The 17,771-nt window shown below is 43.1% G+C and overlaps 1 long non-coding RNA gene across 1 annotated transcript in view; it reads right to left on the bottom strand.

The window, feature by feature from the left end:
• LOC138467590 (uncharacterized) overlaps positions 1 to 17,771 on the bottom strand; it is a 175,042-nt gene that overhangs the window by 13,483 nt on the left and 143,788 nt on the right. The gene's annotated exons all lie outside the window — the stretch shown is intronic.

The raw sequence follows: 17,771 nt of genomic DNA, 5'->3' as shown, positions 1-17,771 counted from the left end.
GTTCAAACGGACCCGGACCCCACAATTCTCATAGACCCCACTGATTAATCTCAGGAGCCCCACAGGTAGGCCCCAACCAGCCAGTTTTAACCACAACCTGCCCCGGTCAACCCGGTCAAATGCGGCCGTCAGGTCAATTGAAGCCATATACGTGCAGCCACCTGCTGTTGACCATGCCGCCTCTTGTACACACTTCAGGGCAAGCCCGTTGACATTAGTCGAGTGACCCCTTCTAAAACTCGTCTAGAATTGATCCAGCGGGTGACTCCTGAGAGCCCATTCCTCCAAGTGTGACAACAGGAAAGAGGAGAAGATCTTGCAATCCGCATCGATTAAAGAAATCGGACGATAATTCTCTGGATCAGCCCTACTGCCACTCTTGAAGAGTGGGACAATATGAGCTGTGTTCCAAGATACAGTGGTCACCCCGGAAGACAGAATGTCACTGAACTCCAGGCACAACAACTGGGCCCACAAAATAGGATTGTCCTTGAAGGTGTTATTTGTTAGGCTGTTTGGGCCTGGAGCCCTAGAACGCTTACATCTGGTGATTAGTTTTGAGATGGTGTCTACCTCAACTTGTGGATCCCACCTATCCTATCTAGTCAGGTCCAAAACCAATGGTTGCTTCATAGAGGATTTCCCAAATCTACTCTCCAAGAATTCGACCCAATCTTTTTCAGAAATTGAGTTCGACTGGCAAGTTGTATAGTTTGGGTCCTGCCCATTAACCAAGTACCAAAATGCACTTGTATCTGCACAAATTAGGGTTCCAAGCTTCTTTTCTGAATCATTCTGAAGTATTACTGATTTAATAGACTTACAATAGTTCTTATATGATTGCTTAACTTTCCCAATTAGCTTTCTACATACTGCCTCATCCTGATTAGTACTCTGAATCTGCTTCACTGTTCTTCTTAACATCTTTTTTGCAGATGCTACATCGGTATTATAACAGTGGGCATGCCTAACTTGGCCAAAACCATTTATTCTCATTCCCAGAGCCATTTTATCAGTCATTTGACCCACAAACGATTGGAACTCGACTGCATTAAAATTTAGGAGCTTCCAATTATAAGTTGAACGGCTCAATACATTATGTATTTCAGAGTTCAATGCACAAATTCTTGGGTCAGTCCACTTAACAGCATTACGCTCTACCTTGGCCACTAACTGTAATATCTGCCAGCATTTTCTAATAATTAGCACCCAATTAAATTGTGCCGTAAGGATGCAATGTTCGCTCCAATCTTTTTAAAGTATTTCAAGTGACAGACAAGAGTTCACAAGGGAAGTGTCTGCAAAGATATAATGGATCAGAGAAGAACTATCCCCTCTGTGCCAAGTATGCCATTTATTAGAGTTCCCTGATTCAGTGTTTTTTCCCACAAGGGGAAAAAGACCCCTACCCCCCAAATTTGTTATCCACTTCTGACCAGCAATTTCCTTCGCTGAATTACCCCCACCGATCTCTTCCAATTCCCACAATCTGTGAGAGTGTGCACAATTTGCATTTAAATCTCCCATAGCTATGACCCTGCCATCTGGGTGGTGTGACGTTCCAGTCAGTTGTAGCGCATGCGTGAGCCTCGTTTGGGACCCGCGCATGCCCAGGGTTAATAAACCGCGCTCGTGCGGGCAGTTGCCGCCGGGACGCGTAGCAAGCAGCATCGCGTCCCGTGTCTCTCTGAGTGTGTGCGTGTGCGCATGTATGCATGTGAGCCACCCAAGGCACGGGTGGCTATACAACAGGTGGGTTTCCATCCACTCATCCAACACCCGGCAGAGGCCATCTACAAATGGGTCAACCAACTCAATACCCTTATGCCAATAAATATTGAGTAATAGTAGGTTGAGCGAACCATCTATTGACCTACAATCAACCCCCAATACACCAAAGGGCAAGTTCGCAATTACCACCCCACTAAGGCCAAGGGAGATATCTACAGCAATCAAAATGCCCCCTGATGGTCTCCCCCGTCCCATCTCTAGCCGATTGAATAAAAACACTATATCCATCCAGAGTGGGTATTGAGGTTAACCATGTCTCTTGCAAACAAATACAATTAGCCTTTCTCAGGGTTTTCATACATAGAGGATTAGCAAAAAGATGGATATTGCCTTGAGTATTCCAAGATTTCAAGCATAGCGTTGTGCTCTTCCAATGATCACCCGAAGCGTGATTCCTTTCATGGGACCAATTTTTGTCAAAGAGAGGAGATAATGGATGCCCAATCCATATCATTCAACACTCCACTCTGGGCCAACTTATCAGAAATAGCAGCAACCTTGGGAAAGCTAGCAATAGATTGGCTCATACCATTCATGACGATTCCATTATTTGATTCATGTATCGGAGAGATTTCCAAACCCAATCCTGCCAGTTCTTCTTTTTGAGTAAAAATTAGTTCTCTTACTAGCGGAGAGGACAGAGACATAATACTAGTACTCATATCCTGTCTGACTGGGAAGGAAACTCGCCCAATGTCAGCCGAAGACACCAAAGCCAGTCTTGGGATAGATGCAAAAATGGTTAAAATATTTGGCCGATTCATACAAATCTGATAGTCCAAACCCAGGGTACAGTGGATCTTAATTTGATATGTTTCACGACCCCCACCCTTCACCCTCTGTTGTGTAACTATTTTCCCTTTGAGTGCATCAGAATAAGAATGTTTTGATGGTGGAGCACTTGATGGACCATAACACGGATCTACATTCCCTACAGGAGCACCAGTGAGCCCTCTAACAGTAGCACCTGAAGGGTAGTGAAAGCGCTGCAACAAATTCTTCATTCCAGCTGAAACTCTAGGGTAGTTAGATTCCGGGGGGAGATCAGCCACCTCTTTGAGGAATATTGATTTTCCCATACCAGATCCTGCCACCACCCTGTCTATAGGGAAAATAGGGTTAGGACATGGGAGGGGAAGTTGTGTAATAGGAATATCATCTGTAGCCAACATAGGTCTAGTAATGTCGTTCGTATCACCCTGACTCACCACTGGCACCTCATTCGGGATTACAAGAGGACTTACTGTTGAGCATACATGCACCATTTTTCCCTCCACTCTGTTCCCCAGCATCGTAGAGGTAGTTGCCCCCTCTGATGGGCCGCAAATAGACTTAGGCTGGCTAGAGAATGGATTGAATCTAAAAGGACCTCCTCCCTGCTCACCCCAAAACCCAGTTAGATATGGAAATGGAGTCATGGGAGAGTCTTTCAGCCTCACACCCGCATTCATATCGGGAGCTCCCATTACCTTACTAATTTCCATATTCTTTACAAGTGACTTTGTAATAGGATTCTGGGGAGCTGGAACGCCGGCCACCCTATCTGGTATAGTTAGGATGTTCTCAGGTGTGATCTGGGATTCTAACACCGGTTCATGTATTGAAATTACGTGGTCCGGGACAGGGGATAATCTAGCATGAAACAGAGTCCGATGGGCCTTTGTTAAGGATAATATTCTATTTTTTTTGGCCCCCGCCCTCCGCTTCAAAGCTTTACCTTTCAACAGAGTAGTAATTCTTTTAGAAACTAGGGGGGGTTCTCTTGCCCTTTGGCTAAGATCCCTTCACCCTCCATGGGCACATTAGCCACCTCCTCAACCGGAGATTGATTGTTAGTAATATCAGTTATGTCAACAAGAATTCCAGTGGTTCCCCGTACTGGAAAATCAATTAAAGGATCCGTTCCACTAGAACGATAATGATAAAGATAATGACCTCACTTCAAAGTGGATCAGCTGATCATTTGGACCCAGATCAGAGATTTCAATGACAGACTGCAAGGCATTATCAGAATTTATCTTAGGCTGTGGAACATTCCTAATTTAACCTCATCTTTCATGGGTACATTAGCAACAAATCTCAAACTCTAATTCCTCAAGCTTTGAGGTAACATTAGTCAATATAGTGTTGGTAGATTTCAGTTCTGCCCAAATGTTGTCATATAGGGCAACGAAAGAACTCAGGACCATATTCAGAGCCGATACAGTGGGGTGGGACAGGCGAATACGTTCATCCACCTCCTTCAATGTATGGTCTAACTCTGAGGAGCCTTCATGAACTCCTAAACCATCCCTCATTTGAAAAAGGACTTGACAGTCTTCTTGGTCATGGCAAGATGATTCCTCATTTATTACATCCACCAAAGGGGTTGGTGAGTCAAAAGTGGCGGCATTAAGAGGCTTCTGAAACTGTGAATTAGACTGCTCCATATTCAAGGCCTCCAATTCGCCTTCCGCTTGATCTGCCAATTCAATGATACTAATATCTGTCAGGTCTCTAAGCCCCCCAAAATTGGGCTGTGTAGACATCACTGAATGGTCAAGCATAGCTGTTCCCTTTAATGCTGGTAGGGATTTAATCTCTGTACTTGTTGTGGCAGATTTACCAAAATAGTGGTCCATAACCCTTTGGCCTGAAAGTGGCTTTAAAAACTGCATCGAATTAGATGCCCAAGAGGCTGATGTTTCAAATTACTGCCTTGCTCCCCTTCCGATACACTTGGGGTGTAATGGTCGAAATAGGAAGACTTTCCAACATTGCCTCTACATCCTTCTTTCCATTACCAATCCCTTTATATATAGACACTATTGGTTCAAGTACAGGAGGTGGATTGCTAGGCATATGAGCAGTTTTTATGGCCATTTTCTGGGCTTCACATGCCTGTACCTCATCCTCAGCAATAAATGTTACCCCGGTTTCTGGTGGTAGTGGAATATTCACCATGGTATGTAAACTTTGCATATTCCTTGCAGGTATTATATAATCCCCCAGCTGAGTTCCACTAAATCCACAGGGTACCACCATGGGCTCTTGTAAAGGTGTACGTAGGCCAACTCCCCTTCGTAGACCTGATCTCATTAGGATAAGTCAACAGACAATTTACTATACAGAGGTCGGGTCAAAGGGTAAAGACAACAGACTCACCCCACAATCCCCGATCCTGGAAATGTGTCCAAACAAAAAAATCGAAATTAACCTCAGTCAAAGTTATAATTACTAAACGCACTTTTGCTTATTTCCCTAAAACATCTGCTTTTTAAAACACCAAAATCAAAGAAATAAAATGGGATCAAAGAGGACTTGCCTCAACAGCCACCCACTCACAATACTCATATAGCAATTTTGGGATCATAGCCTAGGCTAGCTATAATGTCCTAAGCAGATCCACTTTGTTTGCTGATACGGCCAAGAGCCCCTGCTCCTCGCACTGAGCACAGCAAACAGCCAAATAGCACGAGCCCTTCTGCCACCAGGGCTTCCGCCACAAGGTTGGCTTCGCGGCAAATATGAGGTTCTTCTGCAAGTCACGTGACCGCGTCACGTGCTCCTCAGCGGCTCCGCCTCCTTGTAGACAGCAAGTGCCCCATGCTCGCAATGCTGTATGGAGGGGGAGCTGGCTGATATAAAAGCAGTTAATGTAGATAAAACAGCGGCCAGCAGCTCATTCAACAATTAAATAAATGCCTTCATATTGGAGGGTTGAGGCCAGGTAGGTGTGGCTTCTATCTTAACCTGATCCATTTATACCCCCTGAGGTGATAAAATGTAACCAAGGTAGGAAATCCTAGATTGATGAACGATGCATTCAGTGAGCTTTGTATAAAGGTGTTGGACTTGAAGTCGATGTAGTATTTCCTTCAGCCTTCTCACATGTTCTATATTGAGTAATATATCAAGATGTCATCCAGATAAATGACCACTTACACATCCAGAATGTCACGAAACACATTATTTAGAAAGTGCTGGAAAGCTGCTGGGGCATTACAAAGGCCAAAAGGCATTACAAGGTACTCAAAGTGTCTGAAGCGAGTCCGGAAGGCTGTCTTCCACTCATCCCCTAGAATGATATGAACCAAAGTATAAGCTCCCTTAAGGTCTGGTTTGGTGTAAATACCACTGTTCTTGGCCTGGTCCAATAGGACTTGACTAAGAGATAGTTGGTATCTATTCTTCATGGTAATAGATTTAAACTGCCTATAGTCAACACAGGGTCTTTTTTTCTGTCTCATTTCCTTTGGAATAAAGAAGATAGGCAATCCAGCCGGAGGTGGAGGAATGACATATGAAACCTTTCTGGAGATTCTCATCTATGTAAGCCTTTAGAATAATGTTTTCCTTTTCTGAGAGGGCATACAGCCTGCCTATAGGGAATACTAGTCCCTGGTAAAAGTTCTATTCGGCAGTCAAATGGTCTGTGTGGGGGAAGTTTATTAGCTTCCACTACGTCGAAGACTGATTTAAAGTCTTGGTACTCCATAGGTATTTCAGGAGTTGCAGCAACTCCAACACAGGGTGACAGATAGCAGGAATATAAGTATAGGAGAATTTATTAACTAGATTACAACTTTCTTGGCACAAGGAGGATCCCAACATGAGTGTTTGTTTTTCCCAGTCTATGAGAGGGCTGTGACAAGTTAACCAAGGTATCCCTAAAATAACTTGAAAACTAGGGGCAGAAATGGCATCGAAACTAATGTCTTCATGATGAAATTCATTGCAAATCATGAGCAATTTCTTGGTTTGCTGTGTTATAGGTCCGGAGGTGAGTTGGGACCCATCAACGGACACTATTGGTTCTACAATGTCTTTTTCCAATAGTTCCATACTCTCAGGGCAAAGGAAATGCCCACAAAATGTCCAGTAACTCTAGAATGAAGGAGGGCGGTTCCTCTGGGCCACTGCTGGTTAGGAGTGGATATAAAGATGTGGGGTGCTTGAGATGATAAGGTAGTATGAATCGGGCATGAAATGGTCAACGCATTGCTTGTTAAGGTCTTCCCAGTTATTAACGAGCGGTTTCGTTTCCCGCCTTAGTGGAATTCTTTCGTTTACTTTGATAAACAGTGTGTCCTGAACTGAATCCCAACAATAGTAGCATAGATTCAATCTCAGGCGGCGACTGCTCTCTTCAGAGGTGATAGGCCCCTGGACACTATCTAATTGCATAGGCTCTCCATTCCCAGCAACGGAAGGGAGTGATTCTATTTCTGTCTTGTCCTGATACTCACAATAGTCTATTGTTCGTCTATCCGCCTTTATTTAACCAATTCTTTGATCTAATCATACAACCAAGGAAATAAATTCCGACATCCTTTCAGGGGAGGAAACCACCTGACTAAAAGCATCTTTAAGATCTTCCCTGAGACATTTTCTGAATAAGTTAAGCTGTACTTCGTCAGACCACAAAGTCTGGGCTATTAGGTTCCTCAACCTGGCTCTATAGCTCAAGAGGTCTTTATTACCTTGTCGAATATCAATTAAATCATTACGAAGTGTGTGAGTAACATATTGCATGGGAAACATATCCTGGAAGGCTGCAAGAAAAGCTCCATAGTTCTGTAGAAGTAGAATGGGCTTGCTATTATCAATAAATGGGGCGGCCCAGGACAAGGCAGTCTTGTCCAGGTTTAACAACAGGAAATGTATACAGCATTGAGTCATAAAGGTCAGAAATTCTCTAGGGTTCGCTGTGTATTTAGCAGGCATGGGAGGAGATGGAATATTAGGGCCAAGCTCCAGGACTTGGAGCGTGTGGGGATTCAGGTGTGGACGGGATCGTTATGGGTGGACGGAGGTGTAGGGAGACCTCCCATAGCACTCCAAGGTTGCCCCACCCATGGGATCTTGGAAGACCATGAATTCACTTTAGTTTGTAAGGCAGTCATGGATTGATATAACATAGCATTCTCCTGTCAGGAGGCCGTTACCTCTGTCTGTAGTTTCTGAAGTGCTGAAGCTAGTTCTTTGACAATGTCCTCCATGACTCTGAGAGAATAGGTTTACGGTCTTGCAATCTGTAGGAATCAGATTAACTTCTTGCAGGATTTATCCAGATCAGTGGATTTCTCTGGGAGCCACAGACGAAATTGCCAAAAGACACCCCCTTGACAGACGAGATCTGGTTAGTGAGCCAGAAACACTTAGCTAAAATCCTGTCCCCATGGGTTGAGGTGGCTTATCTTGTGTGCCTTGGTATGGGTTCTTGCCAACCTGGACCAGGATCTGTATAGGGGAAAAAAAAATAACGAGGACAGGTTTACTAAAGATTCAGTATCAAGGATACTTAATTCGCTTAATCCCAGTAAAGTGCCTCAAGGCCCATGGCTCTGATAATTACCACCAAGTACCAAGGGTGCATCCTGTGTTGATGTCACACAGGGCAAATCAGGAAGCATAACAAGAAAAAGAGCGTGTAGCGCTCCTTAGAACAGAAATCTCTAAATACAAATAACTGTTGTCAGCGGTTTTCTCAGGAAATGTAGTTTGCTGGACACTGAGCTGAGCTCTGTTCGATGTTTTATCCTATGAATACAATTGAATGCATGTCCCTATGTCAGTGTCGGAACACCACGGTGGCCATCTTAGACAGGGCATGTATGTCAAAGCCAAATGGCCATCTTGGAAGCGCCCTTACTCCTGTCTTTGTTACAAGGCACATGGCCGAAATCCAGACAAACAACTGTTGGCATGGAGCCACGACAACCCTGCTTGGCTACTGAAGGAGTGCAGAGCAAGTTGTAGTGTCACAGTGGAATGATGGACGCTACACGGGGCAAGTTATGTGACCTACAATATATTTATTATACAAAGTTATAGTGTACAGGGAAATGAGGAGGGAGTCTGCTCAAGCCTGCAGACGCTGAAGACTGTTACTTTCAATACGCGTTCTCTATTCCAGAACACAAAGGAGCTCATGCTAATTCCACCAATCAGACGTAGCATGTAGAACCATGGTAGAGTCAGGCAGGTCACTGCTCCACCAGGCAAGCTTCCTCTCACATGGCTGAACCGAGATACTACACATCTCCCTTCCTTTATAATGTTCATAAACAAAAGTCAGGCAACAAAAAAAAAACAGAAACAACAGAATTTGAAAATTACGCAGAACAAAAAAATTGAAAAGTCACACATAGTCCTCCATCCGCTTTGGTAGACGATATGATCTTCCCCATCTGGACTTGCCACCAGTATCTCTGGAATTGACTGACAAGGAAACATCTTTTGGTTCATTATTTACACTGGATGAACACTTCCTCTTCCTTACATCAATCTCATCACCACACTTACAGATTCCATTCTTTACACACAAACTAACATTCACACTGCCATTGCCACTATGTTTGCTGTCCTCACATACCCAAATCCTCTCAACATTCCAGACCCTTCCATCTTCCGTTCTGACTGCGTGACGTAATCCCTCTACAACTTTAATAGGTCTGGACCACTTACATGGGCCCACCCTAAGAGCTGGAGGAAGTCGTATCCTAACCATCTTCCCCACAACAGTGGTCATATCATATTTGTCATTACGTGCTCTCCTATTAGAAACAGCTACATGCTTCCTTTGAACTTCTCTAATCTTATCACAAACTTTACCAAAATCCTTCTCCACCCCTTTACCTTTGTTGTCTAGACACACAGGAGCCAATTTAGTATTGGCCTTTCTTCCTCTACTGAGTTCAAACGGCAAAAGACCTGTGCTGGAATGTGGTGTAAAATGATGAGCGATCACCCTCTCCCTGACCGCTTCCTCCCAATCCATACCATTGGTCTAAGCCATTCTGATGGTCTTTTCAATATCTTATTAAAACGTTCAACCATCCCATTAGTCTGGGGATGGTAAATAGAACTTGTTTTATGCTCAATAGAATATTTATTACAGAAATCTGCCACCTCTTTGGATTTAAATTGCGTTCCATTATCAGAGAGAATGCTCCCTGGGTATCCTTCCAGTAACAGTTTTCCCCGTGATACTGGATGCAATCAACACTTCTACCCACCTAGTGAGGAGATCAATTATAACTAAGCAATATTTCTGCACCCCATTGCTATTCACTGGACCAAGGATATCCATACCCACATCCTTCCATACCTTGCTGGGAATCTCAGTCATCACCATGGTTTGTTTCACACCCACACAACTTCTCTCACTATTGCAGCAAAGGATACAGTCCCTGCTAGTCACAACTGGGCCACCAGAAGTTATTTCTTATCCTTTGTTTGGTCTTTATAATACCCTGATGGCCTTCATGTCCAAGTTCAATGATTCTCCAGCGTAGACTTGAAGGAGGAATAATCTTGTCTCCTCTCATAATGAATTTGTCATGTACATGCAACTCATCTGCAACAGGCCAGAAAGCGATCAAATTTGCATCTTCAAATTTCGACTTGTTCCACAAACCTTGACCCTTAAGTAACTCCTTCAGAAGTTTAAAAGCTTCATCATCTCGCTCAGCATCGTCCCACTCAGACTTTGAAATAGATGCAGCCTCGATACTTAAAACCACTTCCATGTCATCTTCCCCATCATCAATTTCTGAGGCATTCGTTAAGTCAGACAGACAATCAGCCGTAACATTCTTAACTCCAGGCACATAAATTACTGTATATTTGAATTCCTGTAGAATCATCACCCATCTCCTGATTCTATTGGAAACTTTGTCCAGACCTTTTGACATAAACACATGAGTTAATGGTTTGTGGTCTGTTCGGAATTCAACTTCGTTTCCCCAAATAAAACTTCGGAACTTTTCAGCTGCCCACTTTATCGCCAAGGCCTCTTTTTCAATTGCAGCATATGATAGCTCTGCCCCTTTAAGCAACTTTGAAGCAAATGCAATTAAAACTTCACAACCTTTATCTTCCTGGGTGACAACAGCTCCCAATCCCACACTACTAGCATCAGTCGTGATGATTATCTTCTTATTGGTGCAGAAATTCTTCAATGCAGGAGCTGATTTTATAGCCTCTTTAATGAAATTAAACTCTGCTTCACAATCATTGTTCCACTCATAACTCTTCGTCTTGAGTAATTCCCGTAATGGAACCGTGTGAATAGAAAAATCTCTGACAAATTTGGAGTAATACTCCGCCATTCCAATAAATGTACGAACTTCTTCCTTATTGCACGGTCTTGGCATTTTATTTATAGTATCAACCAATTGTGGTCTTGGAGAAATTCCCTCAGCAGAAATCTTGTGTCCTAGATACTCTATTTCAGTACGGTTAATTTTACACTTGTCTTTATTTAAAGTCATTCCTGCTCTGTATAACTTCTCGTACACATATTGCAGCCTCTCATCATGCAACTTTTGATTGTCGGCATGGACTAAAATGTCATCTTGGAAGCAGATCACACCACCTGCATCCTTGAACAAATTGTGCATTACTTTCTGGAACACAGAAGCTGCAGACACCAATCCGAATGGCATTCTCTTAAATTGATACAGTCCATCCGGCGTAATGAACGCAGTAAGATTTCTGGAACACTTATGTAATTTAATCTGGTGGTATGCGGAGGTCAGATCTAAGGTGGAAAAATACTTGGAAGGACCAATTGTGGAGATTAGTTCTTGTATGTTGGGAAGGGGATGCCGATCAGGAACAACACACTTATTTAGTTCATGCAAATCAACACAAATTCTGAGTTTACCAGATTTCTTCCTTATAACAACAAGTGGCGAAACCCACTTGCTAGCTTCAATGCTTTCAATAATCCCCATCTCCTCCATCTTCCTTATTTCCTTTCTGACTTCCTCTCGCATGGACAGAGGAACATTCCTCAATTTCTGCGCAACAGGATTGTAATTTGGTCTCAACCGTATCTCATGTACATAGCCCTGAAGACATCCCACACTGTCATGAAAAACAGCTTGCACTATCTCCATGTTGTTCACTTTATTTGTGACGCCACTTTTATTCAATTTACTCTCATCATTACTTATGACCAACACAGAGTCTTCAATGGTGGAATCCAACTTGACTTGTAATTCACTCTGATGAGTCCAACTCAGGAGTGGTGTCCTGCCCCCATTTGTAATATAAACTTTACCTTTAGCTCTCCTATCTTTAAACTTCAAATTTCCCCAATGCCATCCTATGGTGTCAATTTTTACTCCACCATAAGTTCTGGGGTTTATATCAGTCTCATGTAAATATTCATGTTTTTCCTTGTTCCGTAAATCTTGTGGCAACAGCGTGTACTTAGCACCAGTATCAATCATCATATTCAATTTCACACCATCCACAGAAACCATGGCTTTGGGACTTTCCAGAACTTCCTCATCATCATCACCAGTAATTACAAATACACATTCTTCACCTTCTTCTCCACCACTATGGCCACTGTCCGAGTTACCTCCTATCCAATTTGTAGAGGTATTGCGAAATATGCAGCACTTTGAATAATGACCTTTGCCCTTGCACTTGCTACATATGATCTTCAAAGCCGGACATTCTGGATCATCAGCCCAATGATTGACACTATCGCACCTGTAACACCTTCCTTGGCGTCTTCTTCTAGGGTTCATGGATTGCTTGTCGGGACTATCGTTTCTGTTCCGACCACTGATAGTCCCCTTATTACTAGACTTGTATCTCACTTTATCAGGTTGTGAAGACCCATACTGTCTATTAGGCACTTTACGTCTGACAGAAGTACTGTTGATCATAGATATAGACTCACTCTCTTCAGCATTATTACATGATGTTTTGACGGGTTTACTGTTGCTATTCTCAACCTTAATATTTTTCATTTTATTTTCCAATTCTTTCACACATTCTTCGGTATGTTCCACCTCCTTTGCCACACGAAGTACTGTATCCAGGGCGGATCATTTTCTGACCAGAGTTTTTCTCTTACTTTTGCTGGCATTCCAGCATAAACTGGTCTCTTAACCTTTCATCAAGCTGCTCATTGAAATTACACGACTTGGCTAGCTTTCTCAAAGCAGTAATGAATTTCTCAATGCTTTCTCCCTCCTCTTGTGTTCTCTTCCCAAATTTGTACCTTTCCAAAATAATACTTATTTTCTTTTCAAAGTGTTTATCAATTTTCTTTGACAGCACGCTCATATTCACTGATGTTGGCACTCTCTTGTGTTGACAGATCTGGTAGGGTTTCATATTTCTCCTGACCAGCTGGGCCCAAACAATGTAACAAAAATGACTTCCTTTTTTCTGCACTGCAATTAGGGCCACAGACAACTCCAGCGTAATGCTCAAACAACTTTATCCACCTTTTCCATGGAATGCTGGGTTCATCAGTACTTGGCATAAAAAATGCAGACGGGGGAATACTGCTGAATGCCATGGTACACTGTGGCAGCCTATCGATGAATAAATTTAGTATGTTCTGCAAAATGATAAGTCTTAGTCGTCCTTTAATATGTCTGAACTTTGGAGGTAGTTTGGAACTAGTCATGATTACTGCAGACAATGTAGAATACTTGTGCAGGCTTCTGCAAAATAATGTCTATGAATAATACTCCACATACGCAGATTACAATTGGGTAAATTATTTCCAAAATTGGTTGAGAAAGTGACAGCCTGTGTGGGGATGCAGTGCACACTTCTATACACTAATGTCCATCAATATGTAAGTTCAAATTGTGTACTTCCTTTATAGAACTCACATGCAGAACTCTGCATCTAATACACGTTGGTGAGCAGTAGCATCGTGTATGACTCAGTTCATAGCATACGCTGCCGAGCAGTAGCAACGTGTGTGTCTCTTTAAGAGGCGTATTCACCTCGATCTGCCAAAACAAAACACAGCACATGTGCGCACAACAAAGCAGGAAATACAGACGTGATGGTGCTTGCCGCACAGCAACAGTTCGGGATTGCACACAAGCGATCGTGCGCGATAATTACAATGGTATGGACAGGATGATGGCCCCGACAATGTGGGGGAAACGCGTTACCTTCCGGATGTACCTACGGGGCCGCTACAACGCTCGGGCATGAGCGGAGCGGCCCATGTCAACAGCAGGCAGCTCGATCAGGAAAGAATCCTCGTCGCCAAAATGTAGTGTCACGGTGGAAGGATGGACGCTACACGGGGCAAGTTATGTGACATACAATATATTTATTATACAAAGTTATAGTGTACAGGGAAATGAGGAGGGAGTCTGCTCAAGCCTGCAGACGCTGAAGACTGTTACTTTCAATATGCGTTCTCTATTCCAGAACACAAAGGAGCTTGTGCTAACTCCACCAATCAGACGTAGCATGCAGAACCATGGTAGAGTCAGGCAGGTCACTGCTCCACCAGGCAAGCTTCCTTTCACATGGGTGAACCGAGATACTACACAAGTATTCCCTTGGTGATTCCCTTTTAATAACAGACCACCAATGCCAAATAACGACGTGTCCATTACGGATTCCATAGCCTTCCTGGAAGGAGGAGTACATGAGGTAAGGTGCGGTGGGGAATCCTAACACATACCCATACATGCCAACATTCACACGCACCTGGGAGGGAGATTTCAACAGGGAAAAACGGGAGACACACATTTCCCCATAGAAATGCAAATGGAAAAGCAGATTCAGGCAGAAACACACGCAGTTGTGTTGGAAAACGCTACGGTTTTTCTTTCCAAGTTTCTCAGGCTCCTCTGAGCCGGAGGAGCCTGAGAAACTTGGAAAGAAAAACCGCAGCGTTTTCCAACACAATAACGTTGTATTTATGTTTGCGGTCGCTTCAAAAGCGACCGCAAACATAAATACAACGTTTTTAAAGCTGCAGTTTTATTTCTAAGTTTTCCGGGCTCCCAGAAAACTTAGAAAAAAAAACGCAGCTAGTGCTTATTTTTTGTAAAATAAATAAATAGCACTTACCGAGATTCAGCTGCAGCTTTCCTGCTCTGGTCTCCGGTCCCCGTCCTCCGCGTACAGCACTAATGAAGGGAAAGCCACCCAGCGGTAGCCTTTGTTTACTACAGCTGGCTGGCTTTTCCTTCATTAGTGCCGCAAAAGCAAAAGCCAGCACAGGAGGGCCTCCATTTCACAAAATGGCTGCGCCCCTGTGCTTGCTTTTGCGAATTTTGAGCTTGAATAGCTCAAAATTTTACATAGGAAGTTTTAAAATGGAGAATGCTAGTATTTTTTTTTTATGTGGCCTATCTATTTTTTAAATAAAAATTTTTACTAGACCATCCCTTTAAATTGTGAAGGCTCATATCCTGTATAATTTACAGTGTTTCAGTTTTCCCCCTTGTTTGGTTCTGGTCCAGGATTTCTTGGTTGCTCCCAGCTGCACCCTAGTAGTTCTGGCTCTAAAAATAAGAAAAAAAAGCACTTGTCAGAAAACGTGCTGTGAGGCATTTTGCGACAGGGTGCGGCTCCATTAAAAACATGCATGGCACATGAGGGAGTCTCAGAGATTCGGGCCCCCCATCTATCCCTCACCCTAATGAAAGGGTCATGACGCTGTCGTATACACCATGGCTCCATTTTCTGTAGTTTATCTTTTTCTGGTGAGGTATTCTAAGCCATGCCACCGTTTTCCATATCTCATCAAATGTATCTAACACATATAGCTAATACTCTCAATAAGCGTTCACCTGACATATCACTACCTGGGGATGCGATCAACATTTATGCTCTCAGAACATAAAAGACGCAGATGATAAGAAATGTGATAAGCAATGAACCTTAATAGCATCTCACAAGGTCTCATTTGAATCTGTATTGTTCATGTTGCTAAATCTAAATCATAATGGCCCAAACAAAAATGGTTCCTTCAGCACATGCACAATATTGAAGATGGAATACGAGGTAAGGTATAGTATTGATTTTTTTATAGCATGCATTTACCTTAAAAAAGACATTAGCATTGCAAACAAATCCAGGAGAATGGTTTTATCCATCTATCTCACCCTCAATTCTGTTACGCCTATGGCTCTTTACTTGTTATGTTGTTATGTAATTTGGCATTTATATAGCACTTTATATATCATTGGTATGACTTAAAAGTGCTGGTAGGTTGAACGCCCTCAGGGATCGTAGTGCAGGTCAGTCGAGGGAGTAGGGTGTCATCAGGTGCTTGTGTGCACCGATTATGTGCGCAGTTGATGCGATTGCCTGATGGTAGCTGCATCCTAGGATTAGGTGTGGTGGTATTTGATGTCAGTTGAATGTGCACAGTCTGGAAGGAGGTCACCAAGACTCGGTTTTGGCTGTGTTAGGCCTGTGTAGAATGCTTATGTGTGCAGCTAGGCTGATTTTTGTGGGTCTAGCTGCATTTTATCAGAATGTTGAGGTGTTGATGGAGTATTGATCGTATGTGAGCAGCTAGGCCGAATTGATCAAGGGGTGTAGGTGCTCTCTAATTGTGTGTTGGTGTAGAGAGTGGGCATAGTGATAGGAGAGGTGAGTGTCTGGGTGCAGTTTTCACCTAACGAGATCGGTATTCCGGATCTCAACACCGCCTTTGTGATTGCTACATTCAGAGTGAACTTATTAGTGACTTAATAGGTGCATTTGGATGCACCATTGCTCGGGATTTCATTGAAGATTTGTCGTCGGGTTGCAGGTCTCAGTCGCCTTAGATGGTCATAGTCGGTTTTATCGAAAGAGCAAGGTTTTTAGAGCCTTGTAGTCTTGGGTGTGTCGAATATGAGGGGGGAGTGAGTTCCACAGAGTTGGGGCTAGGGTGAGAAGGCAGATCCTATGATCCTTACAGAGTTAGAGGTTTACTTATTGCAAAGTGGAGACAACAAGACCCCTCCACATCTGTCCCCATACCCTTCTAAAACCCAATCTGTCTTATGTACAGAATGCCTTGCTCATCCAGGGAGCTATACACTAAAATCGCCCCTTACCAGCAAGTTGTTCCCCCTGTGTCTAGTAGCTTGCGACTTAGCACATTAAAAAATGAACCACTATTTATATTTGGTGCATAAATATTGCATAGTGTAATCTCCAAATCTCATATCTGTATTGAAACTGATAGCCAACGTCCTTCTTTATCTGCTTTTGAGCCTATAATAGTGCCCCGAAAGTTATTTTTAAATAATGTTATTACCCCTCTCAAATTCTAAGAATATGAGGAGTGATACACCTGTCCTATCCAACCTCTTGCCAACTTTCCAGCTTCTGTAGCTGTCAAATGTGACTCTTTCGGTGGTGAATGAGAAGTCTAAAATATTCAAAAAAAGATGTATGAATTACTTTGGGACTTTGCTAAACTCTTCCACGGCTTAGTTTACACATACCTGATCTTTATCCTCTCGGTCTGTCTCTTTTATATCACTTCTCTGAGAGTTCCCTCCTTTATTTCTTTACTCCTCCTCCTCACTCCAACCCGCCCTCCCATCAGCCCACTCACCACACCACCATTTGCAACCGATCCTTTAGGCTAATTATCAGTGTTTTCCCATATGTTCCGTATTACGTATGTCATGGCGCAATATTGTGTGATACTGCGGGATCTCCTCTAACTGATGCCTTTATATTAGGCACCTCATTGAGCTAATCCCCTCAACCACTTGTTAATAAATTGGTTTATGGAAGCTGAATTCTTCCTCCACTGCTCTGTGCTGTATGACTCGGGCTCGACACACATACTCTGAATCCGGATTACCACCACTTTTACAGCACTACCAAATTAAGAATTTCATTACTGAAACTCTTTAAAACTGCCTGAAGGAAACGTTCACTCTGTAAAGGAATCTTTGTCCATGCAAAATCATTACCACGGGTAATTACCGATCACCATGGAGTTTAACATGACTAAAGAAATGGGGATAACTGAAGGGTCTGTATGACTCTATATCATGCATATCGTTCCCATCACTGGATGCTTACGGCATGTGGCAACTACGTTTGGGGGCATTACCAATGATAACTCTGCCAAGTCTGAATGAGGTCCATAAGCGTAAACATCTAATGAAGTGGCCTACACCTAATCAGCAACATAGGTCTTGGAAATACTACCCTTTCGGCATGTTTCTGGCATCTGTGCTTCTGGTTTCTGG

Source organism: Ambystoma mexicanum, chromosome 4q (assembly GCF_040938575.1).
Source record: "Ambystoma mexicanum isolate Mex_15411 chromosome 4q, UKY_AmexF1_1, whole genome shotgun sequence".
NCBI lineage: Eukaryota > Metazoa > Chordata > Amphibia > Caudata > Ambystomatidae > Ambystoma > Ambystoma mexicanum.
This window is presented reverse-complemented; position numbering and strand designations above follow the sequence as displayed.